We start from the raw sequence: 17,821 nt of genomic DNA, 5'->3' as shown, positions 1-17,821 counted from the left end.
TTAGTTATACATGACAGTAGAATGCACTTATATACTTTGATATATCGTACATAGATGGGATATGATTTCTCATTTTTCTGAGTGTGCATGTTGTAGAATCACATGGGTCATACAGTCACATACATACCTACAGTAATAATGTCTGTTCCGTTCTACTACTTTTCCTATCCTGGCACCCCTGCCTTCCCCTCCTTTCACTTCCCTCTACCTAATCTAAGGTAATGCTATTCTTTTTTTTTTTGCATTACAATTCTTAATACACATATATACCACAATTTTTGTATCTCTGTTTGCATTCTCTCTGGGAAAAAGCCTTAAAATTAAATTCAGAAGGTAAGAGAAAATACAAAAATTCCTCATTTTCTTCTAGTATGATATAGATCTGTGCACTACATTTCTAAACCATTCTGAGCCCATTTACATATGCAGCTTACATAAATGTGTCTCAAGAGCCCACAGCCATTAGGTAAAGTCAAACATTTTCCTCTTTTATTTTTTTTATACATTCATGTTGCAAACAAAAGAAATCCACACCATTTGGGTGTTTTCTCTAGGCAGGGAAAATATCTGCACTGTGTCCACATGCTACATAACTACTGCATCATGACAACCATGAGGTGAGGGTCGTGGGTCTGCAGGGAGCCCAAGGGCACCAGCCCCAAGCCTAGTCTGCTGGGGATGCCATCATCATAAGGAGACCACAGGAGAGAGATTCACTGATGTGAGTCAGCTGGGTTTCTTTTATTTTCCTCCAATTTTGAAAAAATTTAGTTCTTGAACATGTTCTCAGCTTAGAACTTATTTCAGCCCATTTGACAAACCTAGTGATGCTTTTTAGTGACACTGTTTGATAATTCAATAATTGTAGGTGGAGCATTTAGCTACTTGCACACTCACAGATGGCTAATTCAATCTTAAGAATCCCTGAAGGAAGTCATATATGTGGCTAAGGTCTGGAAGAAGGAGGAAAGCAGAAAATTTAATTTCTGAATTGATTGTTTTATTCCTGTGAGGCAGTGCATTTGATAGCTGGGCCCACTCTGGACGATTTTCCAAGTTCATAGTTTGTTCTCTGGCTGTGCTTTTGGCTCTAGGATATTCTGGCATACTCTGAAATGTGTTCTAGATTGAGCTTGAATGCTTAAATTTTCTACAAAGAATTATGCTTTTGATCTACTGGATCTGAACCTAAGCTTGAATTGCAAATAGTAGTCTTCATGCAGTGAATTAAAAAGGCAAACGGAAGTTATCCCCAGTGCGGAAAATGAACAGTGCATCACAGTTAAGGCAGGTGACGGGGGGGGTGGGAGAGATTTTCTATGACTACTTACCAATAAACACAGAACAACACTAATTATATGGTGACCCATGCTGCAATGAAGACCCACGGAGTGGGTCCTCTGCACACCTGCAGGAAGGTACACAGGCCTTGTAAACATGAGCTCCAGCATGGTTCTCTGCACTCGTGCTCACAACTCCTGATACCGAACTATCTATCCACTATACAGTGCAGCGGTGGGCAGGAGTGATCCATCTCCAGCCAGCCCTGCCTGATGGGGCAAAGCTTTGTCTACAACCTAGTGAGCTCTAGGCTGAGGCTTTTACTGCATCCTCACTACATGAAAATACATTTTGTCCCATGGGAGATCTGCATGAGCTAAAATATAATAATAAGCTAAAACCACAATTGCTTTTTGCCCCTGACTTTGAAACAGAACTGGGTGGGCTTCCTAAAGATGTCGGCCTTTGTACCTGAAAAAAAAAAAACTTGGCTTTCTTCCCCTGGATCAACTGGGTGGTGGAGCACCAGGAGTCTTCACAAGCCTGCGTTTCTACCCACCCTGAGCATCATATGGGTGATAAAACCCCAAAGTAAACAGAAAGATGAAAAAAGGAATGCTTATTGAATCGATTTTATTCCAGCAAATCACATTACATATTAAATTTCTTAGACGTGTGAAAATATCAAGATTTTTATTGCTCAGTTAATTATGTTCTTTGCATGCTAACTCTTACTTCTTAAAGAAGAGAAATGATCCAAAAGGATTAAAATTAAAACATATTTTTTTTCCTAATGCTAAAAGCGTTTCTGTGACATGATGTGCTTAACACTGAAGAAAATAAATAAAACGGAATTATATCCCAGGATAGGAAGATTTAGAACATTAGCAAACTCCCTCATTTAGATGGCTAATATGTTCTTCTAAATGATATTTTGAGAATGCTTGTATCAGCACACCCCAAATCTGAAACTCTTCCTATTTATATTGACTGAAAAAATGCTGATGAAGAGCACATTCTCTGAATATGGGCTCATCCCCTGTTGCACTTTTAAACACAGACGGTCTGTGCTGGCATCAGGATTTCTTGTCATCTCTGCTCACTTGGTTTTGTCTTTAAGCATTCATTGATTCACAGGCACTACAACAAATGGCTGACGAGAGACCTGGGCCTGATTGGTGGCACCACCATTGAAAGAGGAGGAGCAGAGTCCCCTGCCTGTTAATGAGATATTCTAACTGATTTCTACTCTGCCCTGTGGTCTGCCCTTACAGACACTCTCTTGTTTTGTTTTGTGTGTTCCACGTAATGTCTAGCATACACAGTTGGAAACAATGGCTACAAGGCTCCAAATGCAGATCCTTATACATAAGGAGGTGTGTTCCAGGTGAAGTGAACCACCCAGGGTCACATAACTAGCTGGGGACAATTCTAGGACACCAGTTCACAACCTAACCATTACCCTAGTTTCCACTCCACCACATTAAGTGGTTAGCACAATTTCCTTCTCACATTCAGCAAGAAACACAACAGTGTTCAGTGTCTCCTATTTCCATTTGATGCCTCTGGTCTCATCACAATTCAGATTATCTATTTAATCATAAATAAATACCTGATGAATGTACATACTTTCCTATAGAGGAATATTTTTGATAAAACTTTCAGAAAAGTGTCCAGGATTCCAGAGCACCAGTGGAACTATCCATATAAGTTGTAGGGTACGAGAACTGAGGAAGTCTACAGACTCCAGACTCCAGATCCCACTCATGTTGAGAATATGGTATCCCATCCTAATTCTGACTGTGCCTCACCAATAAGAGCTATCTGCAAATGGACCAGTGGTTCAGGAGGCTACCTCATAGGAGCCATGACCACTATTCTCCTGTACTTATCTGCCCCAGCACCACACACTTGGATGCTATCCTTCTGTAGCTATTTCCCTTCTCAAGTCTGTTCTTAATGGACACATTGGCATGATTTTATATATGAAACTTCACACATAAAATGATATGGGGTGCCATGTCATTCTTTTGACCTTAAATTCTATGCCCACATAATACAAAGTGATAGACTCCTCATTGTGATTGCATTGATAACTCTAGGGAAGTTTTAATTAGGCAGCAATTCCATATGCACCCATGACTAAGGACATCAGCCTCTGCCATGTGATAAATTGAGTAAAAACTAAAATAGTTGAATGGGAATGAAAAGAAACAAATCAAACCACTTTATAGGATAATGCACTAAATAAGACCTTAATGAAAATTTTCACTTTTAAGTCGATGCTCTGAGAAGGTTGGTATAATTTTTCAGGAATTCAGAAATTTGGTCATATTATCATTTATCCTAATGATTGAAGGAGACCAATACTTTAAACTGACCTCACTGAGCCTGCCTGGACACGCCTTTGTCCAGGAACATTTTAAGCTCAGGCTGACCAGTCGGATGGTGCCTGTAGTGAACTTGAGCATCGGCATTCAGATGTTCCCTTCATTCTTTCCTGAGGGGGAGGAGGGCCTATTTATTGATGAAACCAGTCCTGAGATTTTCCCCTGAGTTATAAAAAGGTCATCAGTCGGGTAGTTTGCACAATTGGAGTGGAAACCCGGAATCGGAATGCTTGGGTGGCAGCCCCGGCTCTGCCTAATAGCACTCGCCCAGTAGTCGACACGTTGGCTTCGTTCACCTCTCAGGGTTTCTCTTCTCATCAGTGCAAGAGCAAACATAAAACCCCACCTCCTTTACTTTCTTCATGGGATGATTACAGATTTAGAGGTTTGCTAGGATGGATTCCAGGTCTTCCCGTCCTTCTGCTCCTGGTCTGACTGTACTAGCCCGAGTCTTTCGGTGGTCGGTAACAGAATCCAACCAAGGTTAATTCAAACAAAAGACAGAGTTGTTCGTGCATCTGCGTGGGTGAGGGCAGCCCTGCTGTGGCCTGCCTGGGTCCAGGTTCTTGAGTGAGGTCCTCTTGAAGACATTCCCTTCACTTAGCTTCCTTGACCCTGTCTTTATTGCTCTCAAATAGGCTCTGCTGGTAACAAAGATGACCAAGGTTGGCCCCCATGTATATTCCACGGCTTAGCCCAAATCACACATGTGAAACAACAGGTGTCACTAAGAGGCTTAGAGGTCTGATTGGCTTCTCTGTGGTCAATGGCCCACTTTAGACTTGGGGCAATCCTGCCCCCTCCCTGCCCTGAATGGAAGGAAGTAAAGACAGGGCAAAGCCACACATCTACCACCTTTTCCTTATAAGTTAATTGGAGTCCATATATATTTTTCTATTATAAAATTTTCAAAAAATGCCCTTGTCTACTATGTAACTCTGTTATATACAACATTTAACAAAAAGAGAAATACATTCTAAAAATGAAGTGTGTTTCTTTATGGACTGTCAATCTATGGCCAAGTGTCTGAACCTTACCCTGAGTTAATCTCTGTACCCAACTAACAGATAAGCTGAGGTAAGAAAACTGGCCTTCCCCAACCTAGAAGATTCCTGATGCCCACACACCTCTCATTATTCACAGGAAGGAACCAGAACCCATCTAAGAAGCTCTAGTTCTTTCCCTTTGTGATTTTAGATAAGCCATGTTGGAGGAAAGACTGTCTCTTTCCTACAGGACTTATCAGTTGACACGAGAAGTAGCCACAGCTTGTCAGTGGCTTCCTACCAGTTCCTCCAGCAGGGTGAACCGTGGTCCCCAAGAGATTAGGCAGGCTAAAGAAAAAAAAAATAGTCACATGTCAACCAAACTGGCACCTAGTAGACATTCAGTTAGTGCCAATTTAACAAATTTGAAGAAAGTACACTAGGCATTACAGATAATTTTATAGATACCATTATGAAGGTGATTATTATTAGGGGCAATGTTTAAATTTACTTTTGGTTTCTGGGTTTTTGGTTTAGCCGAGTAAAAAAAAATTGGATCAGGAAAGAGATTAATTAAATGAAAGTAAGGGATCATAAACTCAAGAGTCAGGTAATTTTTGAGATGAGATCAATGTCCTTCTCCATCTGACTTCGTTATCCAAATTCAAAGACTGACTCATCTGAGCTATCAAGCCATGATTTTATGACATCTGCAGAGTGCCAAAATAAAGTAGGTCACAGACATACTTTTTAATATCTGCCCACTGCCCTGTATCTAACACAAACTTAACTTTCTGAGATGTCCACTTATAGTATCTCTTTTTCCAAAAGTGAACACTATTGAGTTTGGGTTATCTAAGTTTAATAGAATGAAGAAGGTTCTCCGAGTAGTTGAGTGCAAAAGAGGCTCTCAGAGTCAACCAGCACCTCACACACTGTGGAATGCATCCCTAATGACCCCGGGCACATGCCACAGGGGAGACAAGGACTTTCAATGTTTCTATGCCCTCCAACTTAAATGATGTTTTCACAGGTCAGTTGTGTTGGTTTCTAGGCCTGTTTTTTGCTAGTTGTGCTTAATATTCAATTTCTTAATTTAATTAAAAATCACGTAAGCCAATGAACCATTAATGCAAAGAAAATTGTTTCTACAAAAAGCCGAGTTGAGTGATTTACAAAGACTTAATAAGGCATGTTTGTTAGAAGCTGTTTTGAATTATTTATATGTGGAATGGTTTTAAAAGTGGAAGACAAAATTCTAAACAATTCTAAGTTCTAAAAACTCTGAAAAATCAATTCTGCCTTCTGATTGCTTCACTACTGTCTTCATGTCCTTGTTCTACTTTAAAGAGATCCAAACTGGAAACTGTAGAAAAACTAATTATGGAAGAAGGATGACACTTCAGGAAGTGGACTCAGACTTTAAAAAATAGAAAAGGCTTTGATTCACCATCAAAATATTGCAACATGATTTATATTTACATGTTTCAAAATGAATGAAACATCTGCCAGTTTTCTGATTAACCTACCAAATTCACCCTGCAGCAGGCAGCCCTGGGCCTGGGTTCTGCCTCTGCCTCAGAACCTCTGCCCTGACTTCTGTCCTGGAGTCCTCCCCTACCTGCCAGCCTGCCTCAGCCCTCTCAGAGCTGCCTTTGATACTGACCCTTAGGATTTGTCTTTCCTAAAACACTAGTGTCTGGAAACTTTCAAAAGTCTCCTTTGCTCTCCCTTTTTCTTTCCTGAAAGATGATAATTGTTTTCTCTATACCAGAAACCTCTTTTTACTCCTTAAACATCACAATAATTCCAGAAAGAGATCAGATTTTTATTAAGCACCCCAATCATTTTCTTGACCCACACCCAAGAAACATAATCAGAAAAACATCCAAATATCTATATCTAATTTATATTTGTACTAATCCAAGTGGAATGTATCCTTGATCGTGAAAACTCATGTTTTAATTTGATGGCTGTACATTTATGGACAAAACTCATTCTCCATAGATGAAAATACTGAAACAAACAGGACAGACAGCAAGACTACTTTCTGGTGGATTTTCAAAACAGCTTGCAAAGATTCTTCTTATTGTTTCACTTTCAATGGGCAGACCCTTCACTTTCAGTTCCACTACATGAGATAACATAGCCCAGAGTAGTTGGCAGGGCGGGGGGGGGGGGGTCCTTATTATTTTATGTCAGCCAGAAGTTTATAAACTTTTTGCTTAGGCGATTAGTTCTACCCGCTCCAGAAAGTACATAAAATCTTTATACTACAGCAGCCTGGGCATTATTGGGAAATGTTTGGTAGTGAGCTGTGCTGATTGGTGGATCCAAAGCCTGCCTTGTGCAGAATCGGCGGTGATGGAATTGGAGGAGGGTCGGTACTGCCCTTCAGGATGGCATACCGCGCAGGAGGCGTTTTAAAACACCACATGGCGCTTTCCCTTGGTTACACCTCTCGCCTTGGGCTGTGCGAGGATTCGGAACGTAATGCAGAATTTCAGATAGAATTACAATGGCTCCTTAGTGGGGCATCATCCCAAAGAGGGGTCAGCTTTCTAGCCTGTTCTCTGAGCAAAGGTTTTTGGAAGATCATTGGTTATAAAGTTAATGTATCTGGATGGCCCACTTTAAACTTTATCTCTCAGAAAAATAATTTTCCTCAGCCAACCATGCTAATCTGAGAAAACTATATGATCCCAGACAGTTCTATAAGCTATTTGTAGGGGCAGTTTGGGGAGGACGCAGTTTTACCCTCTGTGCCACCAACTTGAATAATTTCCCCTCATTTGGTGTCTTTCTCCAAAGAAACCCTGATGACAGAGGCCATCAACTCAAGGCTGACCTCAGAATACATTCTTGTCCCTACCACAAGGGTCCCCGTGTGTTCTATGAACTTTTGACTCTCAAGCTGGAAAGGCAGCCTGCTCTGTGAGCCAACATGTCTATACTCCATGGCTCTCCGTGTGTAACCGCATACAGTTTAGACTAATTGGTGCTGATAATCACATCTGCTTGTACAACGTAGCTGAGCACAGAGAGTGCAGATCGCAAGCCTGCGTGTGCTTGGTGACTACCCTGGTGCACGCCTTGGGGACCACGTAAAATTAAAATGCTTCATAAAGTTTGGGCTCTTCACTTTATCTATGTGTATCTTCAAAGCTAATGAAGAGCGAGTTTGGAATGTAGATGGCTGTTTTCATTACGTGAAACAAATCCAACTGATTCTAGGCATAAAAGGACCATCAACAAAATGGTAGTGTCAGGGAATAAAGTCAATTTTCATATGAATGTGAAGAATCAGGCTTTTGCATAATTTTACTGGGGAAAGGATTAAGAGGGTAGGAACAAATGGAAAGTGCAGACCAGAATCCACCTCCGGTTAGCCTGAGCGCAAGTCATTTGACGCTCCCAGTCAGCAAGAAAAGAGCTTCAGATCTCTGAGGAGCGAAGCCCTGGGGGCTTTCCAGAAGTTTCCAATCAAATAGTCGTAGCCAGTGTCCCCTGGGGAAGAGCTGACCAGTCAGCCTTCTGAGTTGCCAGAGGAGCTCAGCCCACAGCCACCTGCAGAGCGTGGCTTGATGGGTGGGGTATGTGCCTCTCACAGCTGTGATTTCCAGTTAAGAGGCCCAATAATCAGCCTCCTTCTGTCGCCTGAGCTCTAACATCCAGACTGGGATGACTGCAGAAAGAAAAGGAGAATACAATGAAGACCCACCTCAGTTGGCTACACTGAGCTCCTCTTGAGTTCTGGTAGGACCAACACCACTACAAGCCTCTGTCTCCGTGGGGATGGGGGCATCTCTGTCACATGCATTCTATGGAGATGCAGACCAGATTCAGGACAGGCAAATGGGCCAAGGATGAGAAGGAGACAGGGATGACTACAGCCAGTCTCTGCTCCCAAATTTATCAACAAATACTCCTTCCGGCTCTTCTGGGTAAGAGGGGTTGAGGAGTGGGGAGAGACCAGGAGTGTTTCCACTACCTGGTGACCATCCAGGGGAACGGTGAAGCCAGGCAGGAGATGCTCCTGCCCCCTAGTCCCCCTCCAGTGCCCCCTCAGTTGCCATCTGCAGAGTAGGAAAGTAGTCTTCATTTCTTTTTCACTTTGAAGAGTTTCTTTCCAAACTGTCAAAGTGCCGACATCTGACCACAGCACAGCCTGGGCGCTCAACTTGGACCCTGGGTTTCAAGGCCCAGTTCCAGGAGTGCCTGGCGTGAGGCTTTGAGCAAGCCGCCCTCTGAGCCCCCATCTCATTTGTGAAATGGAGATATGTAGGTGGATTTGATTGCCAAAAACAATCAAAGGTGACCATCAATGAATTCTGCAGGTCTCAGTTCAAATGTCAGGCTTCAGGGTCACTTGCAGTGACCGTGAAAGAAAAGACATTGACCCAGTAAGGGGGGAGGAAAAGAAGAGCAAGTACAAAGGTGGAGTTTCAAGAGTGCACCTAAAGCCACCTCTGCCTCTTGCTGGTTAAATGGCAGGCCTTGGGCAGGAGCCCGCTGCCAGCCAACGGTGATCCACTGCACTGGACTGGGCTAGCACCCTCAGGAGTTTCTTCTCCAAGGAGGGAAACAGAGATTCAAACAGACTTAGGCCAATTCTAGGGCCTTCCTTTCCACACACCCTTAGGGGAAAGGAGAAATGAGTTCCATTTTAGGTGCCTCTCCAGATACAGGGGACAGAATCTCTGTCCTTGGTACCTAGGGGCCACTCTTAAGCTGTGCTTTAGAGCTAATAACAAATGCAGTATTGTCCTGCAGAGACCCCACTTGGCACTGTGTGATGCAACTTAGACCGAGGCCCTCTGTTCACAGGCTCCTGGGGTTTTTCTTTTCTTTGCAGACGTTAAATTATGTAGATACTTTCATTACTTTTTCTTGTCTTCCTCTTTTGCCACAGGAATAAAAACTCATTGTTCTTACATGATTTCGTCCTTGACAGTTCAATCACAGAAAATGGATTGCAGCCATTTGACATTTATTTATGATAATGAAATGGATCCCATTACATAATCTGTTCCATCCCAGTCCCTAGCGTGCCCCAAGTTACACCTAGGACATTCAAATGGTGGCCCAAAAGTGCCATGTCAGCTAGGCCAGGGGAACCTCAGAAGCATTTCATACATGAATGAATCAGTTTTAAAAACAAGACCCTCAGTAGGCCCACTCCGATTTCAGCATGAATTAGTGGTCTATAAATCACCTTACCCCTTCCACCAACACCTTGGGCTGTAGCTTCATTTCCTGTCTTTTATGAGGTCATGCTCTACCAGCCCCTCAGAGATGCTTGACGCTGCTGCCGTAGCTGATAAATTCTGATGAGCTGGTTTATGGGATGGCCTGGCACTTTTGGTAACCGGTGTTATTTTTCTACAAAATGTCATCTCATATTAATGTGGCCAGACATGACCAGGCAGGCAGTGCATCTCCAATGTCTTCGCTGTTCTTGACCTTGGTCCCGTCACCCTTCCCTTTCCCCTTCTGTCTGTCAAATTGGAGCTTTAGCACATCCTAGGTGGATTTAGGACTTTTACACCTGTTTCTAACAAGCCTCCTTTTTAGTCTTGACTTTGGCCCCTTAGTGTGGCCATCATTCACAGGGGCATGCCAAACAAGGGACAAGAGGCCTTCGCACTGTGCATTCACTCTGGGGGATCAACGGGCACAGGGGTTCCTGGGTGTGTCCACTGAGGAGCTCAGTCCATTCTTGCAGTCACAACAGCCCCACACAAATGATGTCCCCACCCAACAGCAGCATCTTGAAGGACAAGGGTATTCTCTTCATAGGTCAGGCCCCACATGTCTCCAAAGTGGACAGCCCCTCATGTCCCCCTGCCCCACATCCCCTTCTCCCAGCCTATACATCAGGGCTGGGTGACAGAGGTGTGTATTCTCCTTAGAAGCTTCCTTTAGACCAGGAGCAGAGGCAGGGTCACTCCCTTGGGCACTCCTGTGTTTACCTAGGTGAGCTCCTAAAGAAGGTCAGTGAGAAGCCTCCTGAGGTGGCCTTGGGCTCTGCACAGCCCTCTTCACGATGGCCCCAGTGCCTGGAAGACCTAGTGGTGGGGGACTTCATAGCAGAGGGCAAGGCTGCAGAGGATAGGAGAAGGGGGCAGAAGGTGCTGGGCTGGAGGACGAATCCCTGGGCACTCGGGATGGAGAGGCGCCTGGCTGCACACGGAGCCCTTGGTGGCCACATCCCAGTTCTACCCAGATTCCACTTCTGTACACATTCTGTGAGGTACCAAAAAGGCATCAGCACATTGTTTTAACTTTAAATGAAGCTCTTGCAGGAGTGTCCAGGAATGTGTGTGTCTTAAAGTGTTGGCCTGTCCTAGGCCATCAGTCCCCCCGCAGTTTCAGCCTGGCATTTACCCTCCCCTTCCCCTCTTTGGGACTTTCAGGGTCTCCTATTTTCACCCCTTTTCTGCCTGTGCAGCTCTTCGTCTTCCTTCCATCAGGGCCCTCCTCCATGAGAAAAAGCAACAAGATAAAACCAAACAGGCGGCTTTGCATAAAACCCGGTATTCTTTAAAATCAAGTGCATCAGATTACACTCAAATAGAGTTGTTTGGCAAATTATTGACAAATGCCTGCACACCAATGTCCTCGTCATACTGATTGCCACTTAAATGCATAGGGACCGGGAAGGCACCTGATGGAGGGGTTTGGGTTTACTGGGACTTGTAATTAGCCCAGCAAAGCATTTTTGCTGTGGACCATCTGTCAGCCCATGTAAATAGGCTCATTGGATACGACCAGATGTTCCGGCAGCATTCACTGAGACGGGAGCCTACCTGTTCTTTGATTATAGGAAGTTATGGAAAGAAACCATTTCTGCTGCATTCCAAAATGATTTCTCTTTGGCTTTTAAATTTTCTGCTTGATGATTTTATTTTTTAAAATTTATTTATTTTTGCATCTTGTTTATCCCAGCATAAGGAAAAGAGCTCTGGAGCAGGAATCAGAGACCCACTTTCTCTTTCCTACCCGCCACAGCTGGGTTTGGTAATTTATCAATGACTATCGACCCTGGCATACCCTTGGTATCCCTAAGTATGCACTGATGTTTACAGATGAGTTTGTTCTTTTTCAGTTCTTCTTACCCTGTTGAGGCTCAGGAATATGGAAAACATCCTGAAAATCACCTACATTTACTAGGCCCAAAAGGGATACCCTTCAGGGCTGTCCTACTGCTCTTCTCTTTTGGAAAGCCCAGACCCAAAGGACAGCTAATCACCCTCAGGCCTGAATGACCATGGCTCCCTATATCCTCATGCCCTCTTGAGCATGAGGTGGAGCAGAGCAGAAATCAAGAGCCATCTGACTTGCGGGAGGCCATGGACACCCCCAGTGCTTACTGCTAGCTCTGCTCCCTGCAGCCAGTGGCCTAACTTTGCTAGGACGGCACGTCCTGGCCTGTAAGGTGGGAGAGCTGGCTAAGGGCCGAATGAGGTGCCCCAGGTAAAGTGCTCAACCTGTACGTTGTACACAGGTGGATCAACACACAGTCCCCCTCCTGCAAGGTCCCACTCGGCCTGAGAACCCCTCCCACAGCCAAGAGCCAGGCCTTCAAAGAGACCACTGGTGGGCAGAGCTCACTGCTCACAAGCTTGCTGGGCATGTCCGGGACTCTTGGTCCAGTGCATCCAGACCGGGAGGAGAAGGGGACAGTGGGCTCTGTTATCCTGCTCTACAGTGTCACCTTGTCACAGGCATCTGCTTCTCCATCCTCACTCACTGTGGTACATGATCCATCCCATCAGTAGTGAACTGCTGGTTCTAGTGGGGAAGGGGGTGTCTGTGTGGTGTCTTAGGCTCTCTGAGTGATTAAGACCCCTCCCCCAGGTATGCACTTACACACATTTGCAGCACCCAGGTTGCACCCAGAGGAATTTTAATTCATCGGACAAAAAGAAGCTAGGTCAGGGGATGGGGGCTTCCATCCTCATGCCATGAGAGCAGCTACCCCTCCACCTGCATCTTAATCCTCAATTCAAAATTTCAAGAGCACCAACACTGTCACCTGGATGAGCTCACACAGGCTCCATCCAAGCACTATAATCAAATCACAACAGTTTTGGAAACAAATAGTAGAAAAGCACTTTTCTCTCTTTGGAGGAGATGCTAGGCAATGGAGGACAGTGGCGCTGGTGGCCTTGGGGACTCCCTAAACCAAGCTCCCTCATCCTTCCAGGAGCACTGAGCACCTGTAGCACCTCCTGCCATGCAGTGGGATGTGGCTTTTACCCAGTCCTGTGATAATCCTCCCAGTTCTCTACAGTGTCTGTTCAAAAGTCAATAATGTTAATCTGTTTGATAAATTTCCAGAGATCACAGCCCTATTATGCTGTTAGCTTAATGCACCTGACTTTTAGCAGCTGTCTGAAGGGTTCAATGTTACTAAAGGGAATATAGTATGAATTCAAACAGACTCTTTAGAACATTGTATCTTTAGGTACAATATCCTCAATTGGAAGGAAGAGGAAAACACACTAAGATAGACTAGAACCAGGAGAATAGACTGCAAAGGCAGAGAAACTTGTTTGGCAATCAGAAAACAAATAAAATCAACTAAATCAACTCCTTTGTGTGTGTGTCAGTGTGTGTATGTGTATGCACTTATGTGTAAGTACATGTGTGCACATTTGTTACCAAACGTACTATACCTCTATATTTATGGAATAAATATTTCAGTTTTGTTTTCTGTTACAAATAAATACAATATTGTTTGGGCAGTAAAACCTGGGGTACAAATTTAATTGGTGAACCTTGGGTTTTATAGAGGGAGCCACTTAATGATCTGCAAAGCTTTAAATGGTTTATTGAATATTTAGAAACAGACAGATTTTCCAGACAACTGGCTTTATTTTGACTTTCATTATTTCAAGGTGACTATAAAACAAAAGTGAAACTATTTTTTAATTTCATACTGAGTAAAACAGGAGATGGATGCACCAAGGTGTGGTGTCACCCAAATGCTCTAGTGCTATAATACTAAGCAGAAGATGAACAGATAATGTTTTGGCAATTGTTTGTACTATAATTACCAAGTAAAGGCTAAGTTCCATTGTTGGAACCATTCACAGGTCCTGGTCTTGTAAATTTCTATCATGTTCCCTTAATTCATAATGGAAGTCAAAGAAGCCTTCCTCAGATGAGGCCCCACTAGGAAGCGGCAGGGCCTGGGAAGGAGGCATGTTCCCTAGTGGCCGGGCGGGCAGAGCACTGAGCACTGAGAGGTGCTCCGAGCCGGAGGGAAGCTCTCAGCCACGGGGAATTGCAGCCCCGCGGGAATCCTTGGTTTAAGGTGACACGCAGTATGAATGACTCCACCTGGGGCTGCCTGGGCAGCATTAAACAGAACAAGCTCACAGGTCCCTCTTAGGAGATTCTAGGTGGATGGATTTGAGAGAGCCCGAGGGTCCGTTGACTGGTAGTGCTGCCACAGCAAAGCATCGCGGCCCAGGTGGCTCAAACGACTCCAGTTTATTTTCTCACAATTTGGGCAACCAGATGTGCAAGATCAAGGTGTGGGCAGGTTGGGTCTCTCTCGAGGCCTCTCTCATTGGCTAGTAGGTGTCCATCATCTCTGCATCCTCACAAGTTCTCTCTGGGACCATGGTCTTTTCCTCTTATTAAAGGACAGCAGTCACATTGGATTAGGATTTGCCCACGTGACCTCATTGTACTTAATAACCACTTTAAAGACACTAACTTCAATTGCAGTCACTTCTGAGGTCTGGGACTTAGACATTCAGGTGCCTAGAGGATACTGTTCAATCCACAATGGCATCTATATATGACTCAACCAAGGCTGAGACCCCGGCACACAGAGCAGGCCTTGGGATGCAGCATCCCTTAATAAGGGCCTGCCTCTGTCAGGAGCTGAGCTGGTGGGTTCCCAGGCAGGCTCTGCTCCTTGCTGACATGAAATCTGGGCAAGTGGCTTCATTACTGTGCACCTCCCATTCCTGGAAGAGCAGGTCCCCATAGTGCCTGTCAATGAGGTCATCTCACATGAGCAGCTCCTGGGCTAAAGCAAAAGATCAATGTCAGGATTCTCATGTCATGCTTATTATTATTATTATTATTATTATTATTATTATTATTATTATTATTATTATTATTATTTTATAAGTAGAGTATGGATGATTGAAAGTCTAAACCAAGGGTCAGCAAACTCTGGCCCATGGCCAGATGCAGACAGCTTCTGTTTCTACAAGCAGGGTCCACAGGAAAACTGCTATGCACACTTTTTGACATACTGTCTGTGACCACTCCTCTGCAGTGACAGCAGGTTGAGCTCTTGCCACACAGACCCTGCCCCACACAGACCCTGCCCCACACAAAGCATGAGATACTTATTATCTGGGCCTTTGCAGAATGGCTTCCATTTGTGCCTCTAAATCAATTCGTAGGTAGGATTTGTTGTGGTATTGCAGGTTCCAGGGTCCTCTTGCCCTTTGTTTAAATTTCAGCTCAATTATCAGTGACTATGTGGCTTGGGCCCTTTATTTAACTGTGTGCTTTAGGTCAGTTCCTTCCTGTAAGATAAGGTTAATAGTCGAAGTCTCCTTTGCTCCAGATCCATTTGTTTCCTGAATTAGTTTCATGAACTCAGGGTGGGAAAGGCACACACCATCTCAGAATAAGGTCAACAGTGAAAAAACAGGTGAAACCCAAATAAAGGTTGGTTAAGAGAACTGTACCGATGTTGACTTCTTAGTTTAACAAATAATATAAAATGTACTAACATAAAAGATATTGGGGAAGGGTATATATGAATTCTCTATATAATTTTGCAAATTTTTAGTTATTCTAAAATATTCTAAAATTTAAAAGTTGTTTGAATACATTGTGTGTGTGTGTGTGTAATTTTTATATGTTGAACATATATTTTGAAAAGCAAATTCTAAAAAATAAAATCCTCTGAAATATGAAACCTGGATCCATCAAATCTTGGGTCAGGAGGAGGCTCGAGTGTTCAGTGATAATGTACACACACACAGCCTACAACCTGGAATGCGGCCCACACCCAATACATGTTAGTAAAATTAAGCAGCAGGGCACTTCTGTTCTTGCGGGATTGGTATGGGGAAGCTGACCACCATTCCGAGTCCTCTTTGCAGGATTCGTCCTGTGGTTTGGCTCCCTGACTGTCTCCTGGTTAACTCCACGTGCAGAACTGAGGTCAGTGGGCAAAGTTCACACGACCTAGGGCAAGGATCAAAACATTACAACAACAACAAGAAAAAAAAATGGAATGCAAGCAGTTGCATTCTCACAAAATTGTCATCAGGGTCTTTCTTTATTCTCCTGGAAAACCAGCAGAAGCTGCAGGAGGTGGGGAGCAGGGAGGCCGAAGGCTGTCGTAGGCTCCGGAGGCGGGAGGTGCTACAGGCCTGCAGTACAGGACGCCACTGTAGCCGGCGCTGGGCGTGGGCCGGTCGTGTGAGGCTCTCTGTTGGGGCCTGGCAAGCACGTCTCTCTGGATCCCTAGCCCAGGAGGTCTCCTTTCCAATGTGCAGGTGAGGACATGAGACTTGGGGAAGCCACATCACCAAGGGCACACAACTAATGGAAACTGCCAGGATTCAAACCCAGCTCTGGGAATTTGAAAAACACCATTTCTTTCCTGATCAAATGAAAGCACCTTGGAAGGAGAGACAGACGTGCCACAAAACCAAAGAAGGGGGCCATCGCTACTGCTCTATCCTTCTAGTGTGCATCTCCCCAGAGGGTCCCTGTGTCACTTGCTGGGTGTTGCCTTGATAGGACCTCCCTGGATAAAGAAGAGAACAGAGGTTGGGCAGGCTCCACCTTCTCTTTCTGCCCTGCCCCTTCCTCACCATGAGCCTACAGCACAAGGCAGGATCCTGGGCATAACTGGGCAACTCTCCCATTAGACACTGGCCAGGGACACATGGGTAGCTTTCCCACCATGACGAGGATACCTGACTGTGTGGCTCTGTTGAAAGGCAGGAACTGGTCTCTGGGCTCTGATTGGGTTCCTGGAGCTGGCAGGTCGCTAGGGGTGTGCAGCTCATGTTTTCTCAAGGTCCAGAAATATGTCAACTGCCCCCTGAGGCCCCTCTATTGTAGACTTTGATGGCCTTGGGAAAATTGAGCAGAGTTTTGCTGACACTCCATTCATAAGAAAGGAGGGGCAATTCTGGCTTTCAGGGACAGGTATTTTATTCTATTCTTTCCGAGAAATAAAACTGAAGGTGATGGAATTTACAAGCCAGCCACAGAGACAAATTCTGAATGTTGGAGGGAAGCTTTAAGGCAGGAATTTTCAAATTGCCTGTGATCTGCCGGTGCTCACAGTGCCTTGTCTGGCTGGTGCCACTTACAGATCTTTCCTCAAATAAATCCTAGAAGAGCTACCCACACAATTAAGGAGATGTCTCTGCATAGCTTTCGTAACCTTAGGCCTTATCTATGCTAATGAACAAAAAGTGTGTGACGTTATGAGTGTCATTAAAACTGAAATGAAAACTTAAAAAAATAAATCAGACCTCCCTGCCATGTTGAGCCAGGAGGCACCAGTTCCACTGGATGTCTCTTTTAATTGGCAGCAGGATCTGCGCTCTGACATTGGTATGCAGACTTGGCTTGGTTTGTTTTAATGCCCTTTCAATGTTGAAGCTTTCAATTTGAACAGACCATTTTAATGTACTGCTGGGGGGAAGTAGAATTCTAACAAGACCTAGTTAACCACACGCACTTTTTCTTCTATTAGTTTTTCTTCCTAGATACTTTCTATAGTCCTAAATGGGGTAAATTGGGTAGGAATGTATTTCAGGATATGTTTTGATTTCAGTAGCTCTTCACAGACACGATTTTCTTCCATTTTTAGCCCTTGCAAATTTCCAGTGGATAAAAATCCCTGAGAAATCACTGTGTATATGGATGTATATATGTGTGCATGTGTGTGCACACGCCTAGTGACTGGCATATAGAAAATGAAGTAGAAATGAAAGAAAAAAATAATCTTCTAACAACAGGTAGCAATATTTCAAAAAGCATTTCATAGGCTGGGGGCATAGCTCAGTGGTAGAGCACTTGCCTAGCATGAGCGAGACCCTGGGTTCAATCTCCAACACTGAAGGGAAAAAGGAAAAAGCATTTCCCGTTGCCATTGAA

The 17,821-nt window shown here is 44.2% G+C and overlaps 1 protein-coding gene across 5 annotated transcripts in view; it reads left to right on the top strand.

The window, feature by feature from the left end:
• Positions 1–17,821, top strand: part of PRKN (parkin RBR E3 ubiquitin protein ligase) — a 1,414,869-nt gene that overhangs the window by 1,011,060 nt on the left and 385,988 nt on the right. The gene's annotated exons all lie outside the window — the stretch shown is intronic.

The sequence above is a fragment of the Spermophilus citellus genome, assembly GCF_964194105.1.
Source record: "Spermophilus citellus genome assembly, chromosome: 5".
Taxonomy (NCBI): Eukaryota; Metazoa; Chordata; class Mammalia; order Rodentia; family Sciuridae; genus Spermophilus; species Spermophilus citellus.
This window is presented reverse-complemented; position numbering and strand designations above follow the sequence as displayed.